Source organism: Elaeis guineensis, chromosome 5 (assembly GCF_000442705.2).
Source record: "Elaeis guineensis isolate ETL-2024a chromosome 5, EG11, whole genome shotgun sequence".
In the NCBI taxonomy this organism is placed as follows: domain Eukaryota; kingdom Viridiplantae; phylum Streptophyta; class Magnoliopsida; order Arecales; family Arecaceae; genus Elaeis; species Elaeis guineensis.
In genome coordinates, this window is record NC_025997.2 from 43,477,315 (window position 1) to 43,491,702 (window position 14,388).

At 40.4% G+C, this 14,388-nt stretch overlaps 1 pseudogene; it reads left to right on the plus strand.

Annotated features, from left to right (window-relative positions):
• Positions 1-2,106: 2,106 nt before the first annotated feature.
• LOC105035353 (U-box domain-containing protein 43-like) overlaps positions 2,107-14,388 on the plus strand; it is a 48,892-nt pseudogene continuing 36,610 nt past the window's right edge.

Below are 14,388 nucleotides of genomic sequence, written 5' to 3' on the forward strand. Positions count from 1 at the left end.
CACTTGCCGTAGGAGCTCGGTCAGAGGCTTTCCACAGACGCAGTCTGATTTTGCGCAGACTTCGACAGAGGGTCGACCGGTGGTGGATGTCGGATGGCACTGGAGAGGTTCATCCATCGGAGGGGTCCAGCTGCTGGATTCCGTGAGCCTGACATTTGCCCGCTTATAGAAGTTCGGTCGGAGTCCGATCTCCGTAGAAGCCTGGATGGGGATCATTTATCGAGGAATCCCGACCAAGGCCTGTCTGCAACAAAAATCTGAAAGGAATTCATCCATAATGGAAGCTCGGGTGAAGACTTACAGTGGGAATCCAGCACGGACCGCTCGTGGTAGAAATTTGAAGTAGATCATTTGTAGCAAAAACTCAGAGTGGGTCGCTTGCAGTAGAAGCTCGGAGTCCGACCCTTGTAGGAGTTCGGGGTGAGATCTACCTGCAACAGGAGTTCAGGACGGAAGTCCGGCTCCCGTGGGAGCCCGAACGAAGTCTACCTGCAGTTGGAGTCGGGGGCGAAGTCCGGCTCCCGTAGGAGTCTGGATGAAGTCTTCCTATAGTTGAAGTCAGGGATGAAGTCCGGCTCCCGTAGGAGTCCGGATGAAGTCTACCTGCAGTTGAAGTCGAGGATGAAGTTCGGCTCCCGTAGGAGTCCGGATGGAGTCTTCCTGCAATCGGGGTTGGGGATGAAGTCTGGCTCCCATAGGAGTCCGGATGAAGTCTTCCTGCAGTTGAAGTCGGGGACAAAGTTCGGCTCCCGTAGGAGTCTGGATGAAGTCTTCCTGCAGTTGATGTCGGGGATAAAGTCTGGCTCCCGTAGGAGTCCGGATGAAGTCTTCCTGCAGTTGATGTCGGGGATAAAGTCCGGCTCCCATAGGAGTCCAGATGAAGTCTTCCTGTAGTTGAAGTCGGGGATGAAGTTCGGCTCCCGTAGGAGTCTAGATGAAGTCTTCCTGCAGTTGAAGTCGGGGATGAAGTCCGGCTCTTGTAGGAGTCCGGATGAAGTCTAGCAGATAGAAACTTGGGCGGAGTCCATCCATCGTGAAGAATTCGATCGATGCTGGTGGGGGTCTATCCATCGGCAGAACTTGAGAACGTTGCGGAGGCTCGGCCATCGGAGAGGTTCGAAAAGATGTTGTCGAAGGTTGGACGCCGGTAGAACCTCCGGAGGGCCACTCCTGACACGAACTTCGGCTGGGGGGGGTATTTTATGCCCAACACCAGTCTCCCTACTTTCGAGTTCGAGTTTCGAATGAAGAAAGTACAGAAAAATTTTCATAGCTGAAGTTGTCCCCCTGAATCCTGTGCACGATCGCCCTCAAATATCTTCGCATTTAATGCACGCGTGTCGGAGTCTTTTTTCAATTAGGGTGATCCGAAGGGTCCTTTCGAAATTTTCGTCGGAGCGTAGTCCCAAGTGCCACACCATAATGGTCCCGCCAGCGGTCAGCCCTACGTCGCGGTGAGTGGGACACGTGGCGGGCATTGGTTGACCTAGGAATATCTGCCACCATAACTGTGCCAGGCCCCGTCGCTTATTTAAGCCCTCTCTTTCCCTCCGAAGACTTCATCTCGCCTGAGAGTCGACGCCTTTCTTCTGCCTGAGAGTTTAGCCACCCCATCGGTGCCCTTTTCGACTCTGGGCATTCTTCGCACCAATCTTCGCCATCTCCGCCGGCTCCCCGCAGCCTTCAGTCTTTCGAGCCCTTTCGAGGAGTTCTCCCGTCGGGGCTTCTGCCCCAGAGCCCAATCTCAAGAGGATGTTGCGGATCGAGAGGAGTAGGAGGGGGAAAACAGTGGTCTGCGAGTTCAGCGACTGCCGAACCGTCACTAAGGGTTCCCACCGCCTCGAAGGGGGCTCGAGGGAGAATTCTTTCAACAACAGGGATTTAATAACGGAACCAATCGATGAGCACATTCCGCCCGAGAATTTCAGAGTAGTTGAACGAGGCGACACCGATCAAGGGGGTAGAGTTGTCGTCATAAGCTGTGGTGGGTTTCTTGACATCATCGGGGTCGAGGGACCAGAGGCGGTCAGTACTGACGGCGGGGCAGTAGAACTTGTTGCGGAGATGGTGAAAGTAGCGCATGCCGACCTTGCCGAAGTACTTAGGATGGTGGTCGTCATGGAGCACGCGGTGGTGGTGCATGCCTCCGGCGTCATCGCGGCCTCCGAGGTACTTTCAGTTCTTCCTGATGCAGGTTGTCGTCGCCGCTGCCGTCGCCGTCGCTGCCCCTTGAATTCTATCCCCCCCTTTCCCCCTAGGGTTGGGGTTTCAGCAATGGAGCAGAACGAGGCAGGGGGCGAGAGGTGAGAGGTTTATCACACGCACTGAAAAATACTGCTGAGAAGGATGGAACCGAAAGGAGAAGTCGAGAGCTTGAAGTGGTCCCTAACGTGTTCCTTTCGAGTCTTGTAGTAATGTTCTTTTTTCTCAGACCTCAGGGTCTTGTAACGTACATCTTGTTAATCGAGAATGAGAAGGAGATCTTGTTACCTTGTTCATACTTTGTGTCAAATTGTCACCTGCCGAACTTCTTTCATTCACCATTGTTATTGTTGTATTCCCCTCCTCTTTTCCTTTTCGTCTTCTTTCTCTCTTCTTCCCCCCTTTTTTTTTTTGTCGACGTCGTCTGGAGGTTACTGGTCGTTGCCGCGTCGGCCCACTTTTTCGGTCATCTTTCTTCTTCAGCCTTAAGGGCTCTGTAATGCATATTTAGTAAATAACATGAGAAGAGAATTTTCTGCTACCTCTTTTACTCACGTGTTGAATTGTCGTTTGCCGAGCTTCCTTCGGCTTTCGCCTTGTTCGATATCGATACCATTCGGAGGTACCTGATCGCCGTCGCATAAATCCATCCTTATGTTTATGGCCGCTGATTGGTTTGGGACCACTCGAGTTTGACGCCTCCTTTCAGAGTTCGAGCTCGAAGATCTAAGCTTCTCGTCGTCCTGAGGAAGCCGTCTTATCCTTGGCCTACATTGAGAGCTCTTTTGGAGACCAAGGATTTCGATGAGAACCCCCATCCTCGCTGAGATGAGGTCCCCTGTATTTTTATTGTAATTTATTTTTCATTTGTCGCTGATGTAGTTTGTCGCTTTCCTTTTTAACCCCTTCCCCTCTTTTTTTTCTTTCCTCGAGTGAGGGTTTTCCCCCTACTCTTTGTGGGGTCACGGGAGCGCAGAGGGGTCGCTGGGAAGGTTTTCCTTTTTCTTATCCGATCTTGAATGACCAGACCTTAATTGGTGTCAGGATGAGATTCTTCCCCTATTTCTGACGTAATCGATTTCAGCTCAGGTTAGGATGAGGTCCTCCTCTTGTCTCTAACAGGATTATGGGGGCACATATGGGCGTTGCAGGGCCTCTCCCCCCATCTGATCTAAGTGTAATCGGGCCTTCAACCTTGCTCGTGTTAGGACGAGGTTCTCCTCCTGTTCCTAATAGGGCCGTGGGGGCACATATGGGCGTTGCAGGGCCTCTCCCCCCATCCGGTCTAAGGGTAACTGGGCCTTCGACCTTGCTCGTGTTAGGACGAGGTTCTCCTCCTGTTCCTAATAGGGCCATGGGGGCACATATGGGTGTTGCAGGGCCTCTCCCCCCATCCGATCTAAGGGTAACCGGACCTTCGACTTTGCTCAAGTTAGGGCGAGGTTCTCCTCCTGTCCCTAATAGGGCCGTGGGGGCACATATGGGCATTGCAGGGCCTCTCCCCCCATCCGATCTAAGGGTAACCGGGCCTTCGATTCTCTTAATCGAGAATGACATCCCCGCATTACAAGGAATAAAAGTTTGGTTGTCATCATAGTTCTCCATGAAGGATTTGGGTGAAGCATCCTACATCCTAGGGATGAAGATCTATAGGGATAGATCTAAAAGGATGCTTGGGTTATCCCAGTCCATGTACATAGACACTGTGCTGAAGAGGTTCAGCATGGAGAATTCCAAGAAGGGCTATCTACCGATAGGCCAAAGAATTTCTCTCTCTAAGAAGGATTATCCAATAACTCCTGAAGAGAGAGAGCGTATGAGTAGAGTCCCATATGCTTCAACCGTGGGATCTATCATGTACGCCATGACATGTACAAGACCAGATGTGGCATACTCACTAGGAGTAGTGAGTAGATACCAATCTGATCATGGAGAAAATCACTGAAAAGTGGTTAAAGCCATCCTTAAGTATTTGAGAAATACTAAGGACCAATGGTTGGTTTATGGCGAGTCAGATCTGAAACTTGTGGGGTTCACAGACTCTAGCTTCCAATCTGACCATGATGACAGCAGGAGCGTGTCGGGTTATATCTTTACTCTGAATGGTGGAGCCATCTGCTGGAAGAATTTCAAGCAACATACTGTGGCGGACTCTGTTTGTGAAGCAGAGTACATCGCAGCATCGGATGCCGCGAAGGAAGCTGTGTGGCTGAGAAAATTTATCAACGAACTCGGAGTAGCACCCTCCCTCGATGGTCCGGTCCTGTTCTACTGTGACAGCACTGGTGCCATAGCTCAGGTGAAGGAACCCAAAGCACTTCAGCGGACGAAGCACATTTTGCGTCGCTTCCACCTGGTTCGGGAGATCGTGGATCGAGGTGACATCAACCTTCAAAAGATCGATGGAAAGGAGAACCTGGCCGACCCCTTCACTAAAGCCCTGGCGATAAAGGAGTTCGACAACCACAAGTCGAAGATCGGTATTAGATATTGTACCGAGTGGCTTTAGGACAAGTGGGAGTTGTTGGGAAATGTGTCCCAAAAAGCCAATCGTCAAGCTGTTGACGGTTGAGCAACCAAGTATTGTAATTGATTTGTTAATAAATAAAATATATTTGGCTTTTTCATCATAAGTTTTTATCTTCTAATGAACTCCGTTGTTATGATGAAATCCTTAGGACTATTTAAGTTCGATAAAGAGAGGATTTATCGATTAGTCCTTAAAACAGTTCACGACCAAATGATAGGCTGTTAATAAGGACGATAGCTTCTATCGAGCATAGATCGCTGTAGGCCATATGGGTTGGTTGTCCTCTTAACCAAGGAGTGTGGAGACATTGGTATGGCATACAGGTGAGATGTACTGGTACATCATCATTGAACGTGACCAACTCCAGAGTATTCTGCTGTCGAGAATGTCTCTGATGGGATATAGGTATAAGTGTCCCTTAGACTTGAGATCGCCTCAGTGACTTGCAAGCAACTCACTGTGCTTTGGTACTGGACTAACTGAATTTCTAATTCAGGGATGGAAGGCTTTTGGGCACAGTCAAGTACTTGTGAAGTCAGAGTGTGATCGAGATGGGATTGACCACTCCAAGAGTTGGAGAAGAATGAGTCGCTGTATTTCAATTTAGCAAAACCTTGGCCAGGGTAATCTATCAGATGGATTTGATATTTTGAAATACAATGTGGACAACCTGATCAGAGTTGACAGTTGAACTCTGGGATATCCTAAGATCATTTTGGTCAAGGGGATGAATTATATGAAAACTATATCCGCATGGGTTCTAAGGATGTTGTTCTACACATTCGACCTATCCGGTCGTCGGGTACCATTGCTAGATGGTCACTTCGATTGGTACAGAAATTTATTTCTATGCTATCAACTTAGGTTTGGACCTATGAGGTCACACACATTAGAGTTCATGATCCGATCGGATGGTTGATCAATGATTAAAAATCATTCTAGGGTTAAATGATCAATACGATTGACATTTAATCCAATGCAAGTGTTGCAGGAGGATCGATTAGCAATTTGATTGCTAATTGACTTAATTTGATTAAGCCAATGGGCTGAGATTAAGTTTAATTAAATATAATTTAATTAGATTTAGTTTGGGCTTGATTGGATCAAGTCCAATTGGTTTATTGGATAAGTCAAGTGCAAGAAAAAACTAGTCATAGTTCAACTAGGACATGGGTCAATCTAATTTCTAATTTAATTAAAAAATTAAATCAGATTTAAATCTAATTTAATCTAATTAAATTAGGTTCTTAATTGGGTTAAGACCTATTTTAATTAGGTTGATCTAATTTTGGTTTGATTTGGTTTGAGAAACCAAATTAAAACAAGTCATAAGATAGAATCCTAGTAAGACTAGGATTCCACCTTGCACCACATAAGCCTTCCCCACGCCCTCTCTCTTATTCAACACCAATCTTCTCTTATTTTGTGTGACAAAAGCCCTCTCCCAGGTCTCTTCCATGTTCACAAAAGGTCTCCTCTCTTCTTTCTTACATGGAAGGTGGTTTGGATCAAATCAAAGAGGAATAAGTTTGGATTTCGAATTCTATGAGATAGAGTTTTAGAAATCTAAAACTCTTTCAATTTTGCACCGAATTTATCCAAATTTTTTTTGGAATTTTTATGGCTTTTAGGATATATATTGTGTACCTTTTGGTAGTGATCTATGTATGAAAATAAGGAGGAGGTGCTCAAGAGTTGGGCGCCCCTTATCTTGCCATGTTTGGATAAGCCTTGACTAGGTATTTGACCTAGATAAGGACTCTATCATATCTCTCTATATAAAATGAGTTTCTTCATAAAATTTTTGAAAAAGATATAGATTTGAGAGACCTTTGATCCATCCAAAAATTAGAGAGAAAAACCTTTGGGTCGTGGAGATATAAAAGACACAAGTTAGGGTGTCTAGAGAGAGAAACGAGAAGAAGAAGAGGGTCTTCTTCTAGGGTTGTTTGTTTTCATATCTTTCCTCCCTCCATCTTGAGTTTCCTGAGAGTGTCTCAGATCTGAAACTTTTTATTCTACTTTTTATCTTTAGAAGAGTCCAAATCAAGAAGAAAGAGGCACCTGATCAACCATCAAAGAAGGATCAGCGCAGTACTAGCATACTGTGCTGATTTCCTGAAGTAGGACTTCTGATCGAGATTCGTGGGCTCGTCTGGATGACTCCTAGAGGCCGGATGCATGTGCGGCTTGCAACATCATCCTCAAGCCCGGATCATCGAGATTAGAACATCAAACTTGCAAGGTAATAGATCTGATCTATTGTTTAATACATACATTAGATGTAGTATAGAAACATGTTGATATGATCAACATGTAGTTCATGCTATATTTATATATTTTAATTTCTGATTTAATGCTATGTAATAATCATATAATAGGATCTTAGATCTAGAAATTCTCTGATTTTAAAAAATAATTTTGATTTATTTTAGTCTTCCGCTGTATGATCTTCAAAAAGTTTCAAGATCTAACCCTGAAATCCTAGATCTGATTCCTACAACCAAAAGCTCTCCCTCTCTTCTCCCTCAAACTAAGATTTCTCTCAAATCTCTCTTCCCACCAATTTTCACCCTTCAAATCGTCTATTTAGGAACCAACTTTCTTTCCTCTTTCTTTCTCGTTTGGGCAATTCAAGCTTGCTCTAGATTCTACCCCTCTTCTCTAAACCGATGATTTACCTCTCCAAAATCTTTGCTTTTTCTTCTAAAATCCTTTTCTCTCTACCTCTCATTTAGTCTCCTAAGCTCCTTGCAAGTCTCTTTCATCCAAATAGCTCCCAAAATGAAGCTACCGCAAAGAAGAAAATCTGTTCGTGGGTTGGAAGAGAGTGTGCGCAGAAAAAGAATAGCAGCTGAGCCCTCTCCTGCTCCAATACCAGCTCCAGGTCTTGCTTCAGCTTCTACACAGTCTTCAATCAGTCCAAGCAAGATACCTCTCTCTGATCAAAAAGTGAAACCCGAAAAGAATATAGATTTCAATTTTTTTTGAAAAAGAAGGGTTCTCTATTGGATCAAAGATTAAAAATCAAGGATAGAAATTTTACTGTCTATTGAAAGAAAACACTTATGTTGATTTGGTCAGACAATTTTATTTAAATTTATGTTACTTCAATGGAATAGTAAAGTCTACAGTGAAAGGTGTTGATATTATTCTTGATCTTTTGCATTTGGGACAAATTCTGCACTTGCCTTGTAAAGGCTATACTAATGGAAAAGGTGCAGGATTTCATGCATGAATTTTAAAACTTTTTTGAAATATAACGTAGCAGAACATGTAAATTAAATAATTTAATCTATAAATATATGTAATCAAATTACTAAACCCTATAATTAAGACCTATAACATGTCATATTGTATTTATAAATCAGAAAATAAAAGATTTGGTATTGATCAAATCAATACCCTAGATCTGAAACAGTTTCAGATCTAAAACTTAGATCATATCTAGATAAAAGAAGAGATCAGATCTCTTACCTTCATGCAGGTCGAGAACTCTATGGTTGATTTTTTTTATTATCTTTAGAGCCACACATGTGTTCGGTCTCTACAGATGATCCACACGAGGCTGCAACAAAATTAGAAGTTCATCGAACAAAGATCCACTCGAAGTGCTAACTTCTTGCAGATCCCTCCGGATGGTTAATCTAAAAAATATTCTTTGAATCTCTTGGATATTTCAAGAGATAAAGAATATGAGAAGAAATAAGAAAGAAGTCAAATCTTTTGACCTCTCTAAAATCAAAATTAATATTTAATAGAAAAGGGTCCTAAGAGAAGATAGATCTTCTCCTTCAATACATCAACAATTGATATCCTGAAAATATCTCTATGCTAGGACTTGAGAAGACCTTTTTCTCTTGATATTTTTTTAGTTTTCAGATCTTATAATATCTAATTTTTCTCATAAAAAAATCTCATGATTTATGGAGAAGAAGGGTTCTAAAAGAAACCTTAAGAAAAGACCTTCTTTTCTTCTCTTCTTCCATCAGAACATGATCATATCATATCTAAAATAAGATCACCATGCTCCAACTCTTTGGAGCATGAATTCACCACACCTTCCCACTTTTTCTTTTAGATATTTTATCATATAAAAAAATAAAATAAAGAGATATTAATATGAAAGGAAAAATAATAAGAGAAGACAATCTTCTCTCTTACCTTTCTCTCTACAAGACATCAACCTTTGATCTCTTGATTGAAGAATTTTCTTCAAGGATTTTGGCACCTCAAACCACTCATGTAATCTTTCTTTCTCTTTCATATTTTTATCATATAAAAATACAAAAATAAAGAGAAAAAAATATGAAAGAAAATCAATAAAAGAAGACAATCTTCTCTCTTACCTTTCTTCTCTACAAGACATCAACTTTTGATCTCTTGTTAGAAGACTCTCCTCCATGGATTTTGGTGCCTCAAACCTCCCAGGTCTTCCTCATTCTCCTCTAGTAATTCTCTCAATTTTTTACAAATTTTTTGACTCCTATATCATGGCATATGGGGTGGCCTCCTTTTATATGGCAGACTAGGTCATAAGACCTAGTCTAACAAGGAGTCCTTGGGACGTCCAACTCTTGGACGCCCCCTATCTCATTTATTTCATGGATAGCATAAAAATAACCACAAAAGGGGCAACAAAAAGGAAGATAAACATGGGGGAAGTTGGTGCAAGAGAGGGAGGGAAGAGTCCTTGTGAAGAGGGACTCTTTCAAAAAGAGAAATAGGCTAAACCACTTTCCACAATGAATCAAATTAATTTTCATATTGAACTAGATCAAATTTGATCTAAATCTCTAGAATAAGTGGTGTGAGATTACTTCTCTTAGATATAAAAATCATAAAAAAATTATCTAAAATTAATTAGTGGGCGTGGGCTTTGATTTTCTTAGGTGGCGCAAGAGAAGATGGAATCCTAGTCTAACTAGGATTCTTATTTAGATTAGGTCAAATACTTTAAATCTAATTTAAATTAATTGTAACTTAATTAATGGTAATCCTAGTCTAACTAGAAGTTTAATTAAATTAGATTAAATTATATTTAATTTAAATTCTAACTTAATTAGGAATAGGTGCATACAAGTCCTAGTCAAACAGAGACTTGTTCTCCCTTGCAACTAGCTTATCCAATAAATCAAATAGACTTAATCTAATTAAATCCAAACTAATTATAATTGAAACATATTCAATTAGATTTGATCTCAGCCCAATTGCTTAATTAGATTGAGCCAATTAGCAATCCAATTGCTAATGATCCTCCTGCAACACTTGCACTAGGTCAAACATCAATCACATTGATTGTTTAACTTTAGAATGATTCTCAATCATCGATTAACCATCTGACTATGTTACAATCTCTTATATGTGTGACCCTATAGGTTCGAACCTAAGCTGATAGCACAGGAACCAATTCCTGTACCAGTCGAAGTAACCATCTAGCAATGGTTCCCGACGTCCAGATAGGTCGAATGTATGCAAAGCAACATTCTAAGAACCCTGACCCATGATTGCCATATAATTTATCTTTTTGACTAATAATGCTCAAGATGACTTCGAGTATGCTCTCAACACTCATGTAAGTCATCTCTATTGTGTCTCAAAATTTTTGCAAATCCCATGACTCCTCACGAGGATTACCCAGGCCTAGGTTTTGCTAAATTGAAATACAGTGAGATATTCTCTTTCTGAAGTTAATCAAGAGTGGTCAATCCCATCTTGACTCATACACTGACTTCACAAGTACTTGACTGTACCCAAAAATTTTTCAAACCTATATTAAAAATATAGGTAGTCTGGCACTAAAGCACAGTGAGTTGCTTGCAAGTCACCGTGGTGATCTCAGGTCGGAGGGACACTTATATCCATTGGTCTTAGTTAACTACTCTTGATAGTAGAGTATTACATTGGTCATGTTCAATACAGATGTACTCCTACATCTCACTTGGATGCCATAACAGTATCTCCACACCACTTAGTTACGAGGACAACCAACGCATATGGCATACAGTGACCTACACTTGATAAGTTATCGTCTTTGTTAATAACTTATCATTTGATCATGAATAATTTAAGAACCATCTGATAAATCCTCCTTTATCGATTGATTGTGGTTCTAAAGATTTCATCATAATTTAGGAGTTCATTTAAGAAAGATAGAACTTTTATGATGAACCTGTCAAATAACTATTATTATTAGATAATTCATATACTAATTCCAATCATCTACCACTTAGATGATAGGCTTTAGGACATATTTCTCAACAACTCCCACTTGTACTAAAGTCAATCAGAATGATATCAAATATTCTATCTTCCACTTGAGTTCGTAGAACTTCCTAGTTCCAAGACCTCAGCAAATGGGTCGGTCAAGTTCTCCCTTTTCATCGATCTTCCAAAGATCGATGTCACCCTAATCTAAAATCAAAAGTGATAGTAATATAGAGTATATTGATCCTTCGATCTTTAGCCAGATTTATAGCTCCAGTGCTACGATAGGACTGGACCATCGATGGAGGGTGCCACTCAAAACCTGTTAATGAAGCTCAGCAATTATACAGCTTACATGGCAGTATCATATGCTACGATGTACTCTACATCACTAACTGAGTAGACTAAAGTATCCTGCTTGAAACCTTTCCAGTAGATTGCTCCTACAATTAGGGTATGATCCGATACTTTCTTGTTGTCATCTTGATCTGACTAAAATCGAAACATCCACATGTTTAAAGTCAGTATTTTCATATTTGACTCACTGGATCTTAGTATTTTTCAAATACTTAAGGATTGTCTATACAATCTTCCAGTGGTTCTTACTTAGATCAGACTGGTATCTGCTCACTACCATTAGTGAGCATACCATATCTGATCTTGAACATGAAGAAATTAGATGACACCCAAACCTTTATTCCTTGCAATGCTGGAATACCGTTCCCGATTAAGAGAATTTCATCCACAAACAAACAAGGAATAACACTACAGAATATTTTACCCATTTATAAATGCAGGGTACCTCTTTGTTCATAACAAAGACATATGTTCAAAACGTATATTCTAACTCTGGGATAATAGCGAAACGAGCTTTATAGGTCTCCACTTTCCCATCTGTGCTACTCTGATCCTTTTGAAAAATCCATTCACACCTAATGGATTTTATTCCTTCAAGTGAATCATCTAGTGTCCATACACTATTGATTTTCATGAATTTCAATTTGGATTTAATGGCTCCAAGCCACTTCTCAGAGTTAGACCACTGCATTGCGTTTACTTTAATGGGCTCCGAGTTTGATCTAATCAAATCCGGTTCTGTAGGTTTACTAGATTATGTCGGTTCATTTTCTACCAGTCAAACTTTCAAGTTCAACTTGATAGGCATCAGTTCTTTCTCTAAGGAACTCCTTTCTAAAAAGAATACCCTACTGCTGATGAGCATCTTATGTTCTTCAGCATGATAGAATTAGTAATCCTTAAACAACTATTGAACCATGAACCAAGTTTATCTGTATGCAAACCTTTGACATAGGCCGATCAACTGCAAACCCAAAGGTGAGAGAGTCTAGGTCTATGTCCGATCCATATCTCATAAAGAATCTGCACAATAGACTTACTCAGTATATTTTCAGAGTAAAACAAGTAATCACACAAGAGCACAATCCTGAAACAGGCAGATTAGTGAACCCTATCGTGGATTGAATCATGTCTTACAAAGTTCAACTTCTCCTTTCAGATACACTGTGTTCTGAAAAAGAATCCACTGAGAGAGAATCCAATTCTCTCCTAGATATATCATCCTTTTCATCATTTGAATCATTTGAACATTTCAAATGATTTGGCCAGACGCACCCATGCCCAGATAGATCGTCTGTAATAAAATATTAATATCTTTCTCTGGTACTTAAGTTCACTGATCTACATACATCACTATGTATGAGATTTAGAACTTTATCAGCTCCTTCACCTTTTTCATTAAAAGGTGATTTTGTCATCTTTCCAAGAAGATAAGACTCACAGGCTATCAATGATTCACAATCATTGATGTCGAGGTTTTTCTCTCAAGCTAACCCATTTATCTTGTTCTTGTCAAGATGACTAAGCCTATAATGCCAAAGATAGACATTCATAACATTATCTAACTTGAGTGTGTACATTACACTTAACAGACTGTGTAAATATCATTTTCTTATTGTCCATGTATTATTGTAACATTATTCATAATAATACCATAATAATCTTCCTTTATGAATGATGATCATCTTTAGCCAAAAGGCCAACAAAGATTATAAACAATGGACAATAGTAATAATTACTTTAAATGATAATATTTGAAAATAAGCTCTACAATTCCTAAAGTTAGGATTGGAATAAGACTTTCCTCCCTAACATTCAAAAATTTCTCACCATTTTCAAATATTCCACTTGTAGTCCTAAGCAATAAATTGCATAAAACCATCTGTATCTAATACCTAGGTAGTGGAATTACATAGAGAAACTTTAAGGTGTTATCATATAACATCCTTGATGAGCAACCCTTGTTCCTTTCTCTTGTTCAGCCTATTATGGTCAAGGAAAGCAAGACAATTCTTCCTATGATCCTGTGCTTATGCCTGATTTGGATCAATTTTGGACTAATTATTTTGACTGGACTAAGAAGCTCCAATATGAACCCATTCGTACTGCTGAACCAAATTCAACTTTCGATAATAATTAACGAAGTTGGGTCCCATAAGTCATCACCGTCTAACAGTGATTGGAGTAATTAAGGTTTAGCCTTATTTTGAGAAAAGAGAACAATGACCTAATGTATATGAATTATTTTAAGCCTAGAGACTTGAACTTTAGTCTCATGGTTCTTTCACTATTTTAATCAAATTGGTAGCCTTTACCTCCAATTCAGAAAATTTCTTTAATTTTTTAGTAGGTACTAGAATCCACATAAACTACACACAAGCCTGACTTTGATCGGCCAACCCATGTGCATCTACAGGTAGGTTCATTAACCAATTATTTTTCCAAATAATTTTTAGTAATTTAATTTTGCCCTAGAAACCTAATCAGTAGGCTTTGGCCTCCACTGTAAGGATCCGCTTAGGTCCAACCATTAACATGACCATACTTGGTGCATCTAACCAACAAATGATTAAGCCCAACTTTGGTTGGCTAACTTAACCACCATTAGAGAGATACATCCAAGTTATCATATGATGAGTGATAATTCCATTAGTCAACAAGCACCAGGCCTTTGGGTCTGCAATGATTATTGAGTTAATGGACTCATTATCAAATACCTTAATGGGAGGCTATGACTCAGTTATCTCCATAACTTTATCATTTTAAGGATCTAATAATTTTAGAAGATTTAAAATTATCAGTGATTTAAGGATAGAAAAGACATGGACCAATTCGCTCCCACTGACTTCATCAAGTCAAGTCCTCCCACTAACTTCTCAAGTCATTAACAAGGACTAGGATCAAATTTGGTCTATGGGCATCTAGATCAGTCTCACTGAATGAAATCAGATTCTCTGATTTTCTATGTGACATGGGTTAGCACGAATCAATGAGCAACCTAATCAAGACCTGATTAACCACATTGGCCAAATAAGTATGATCGATGGGAGAGTCTGTCAATACTTGCCTTAGACACTATAAGAACTAGTTAG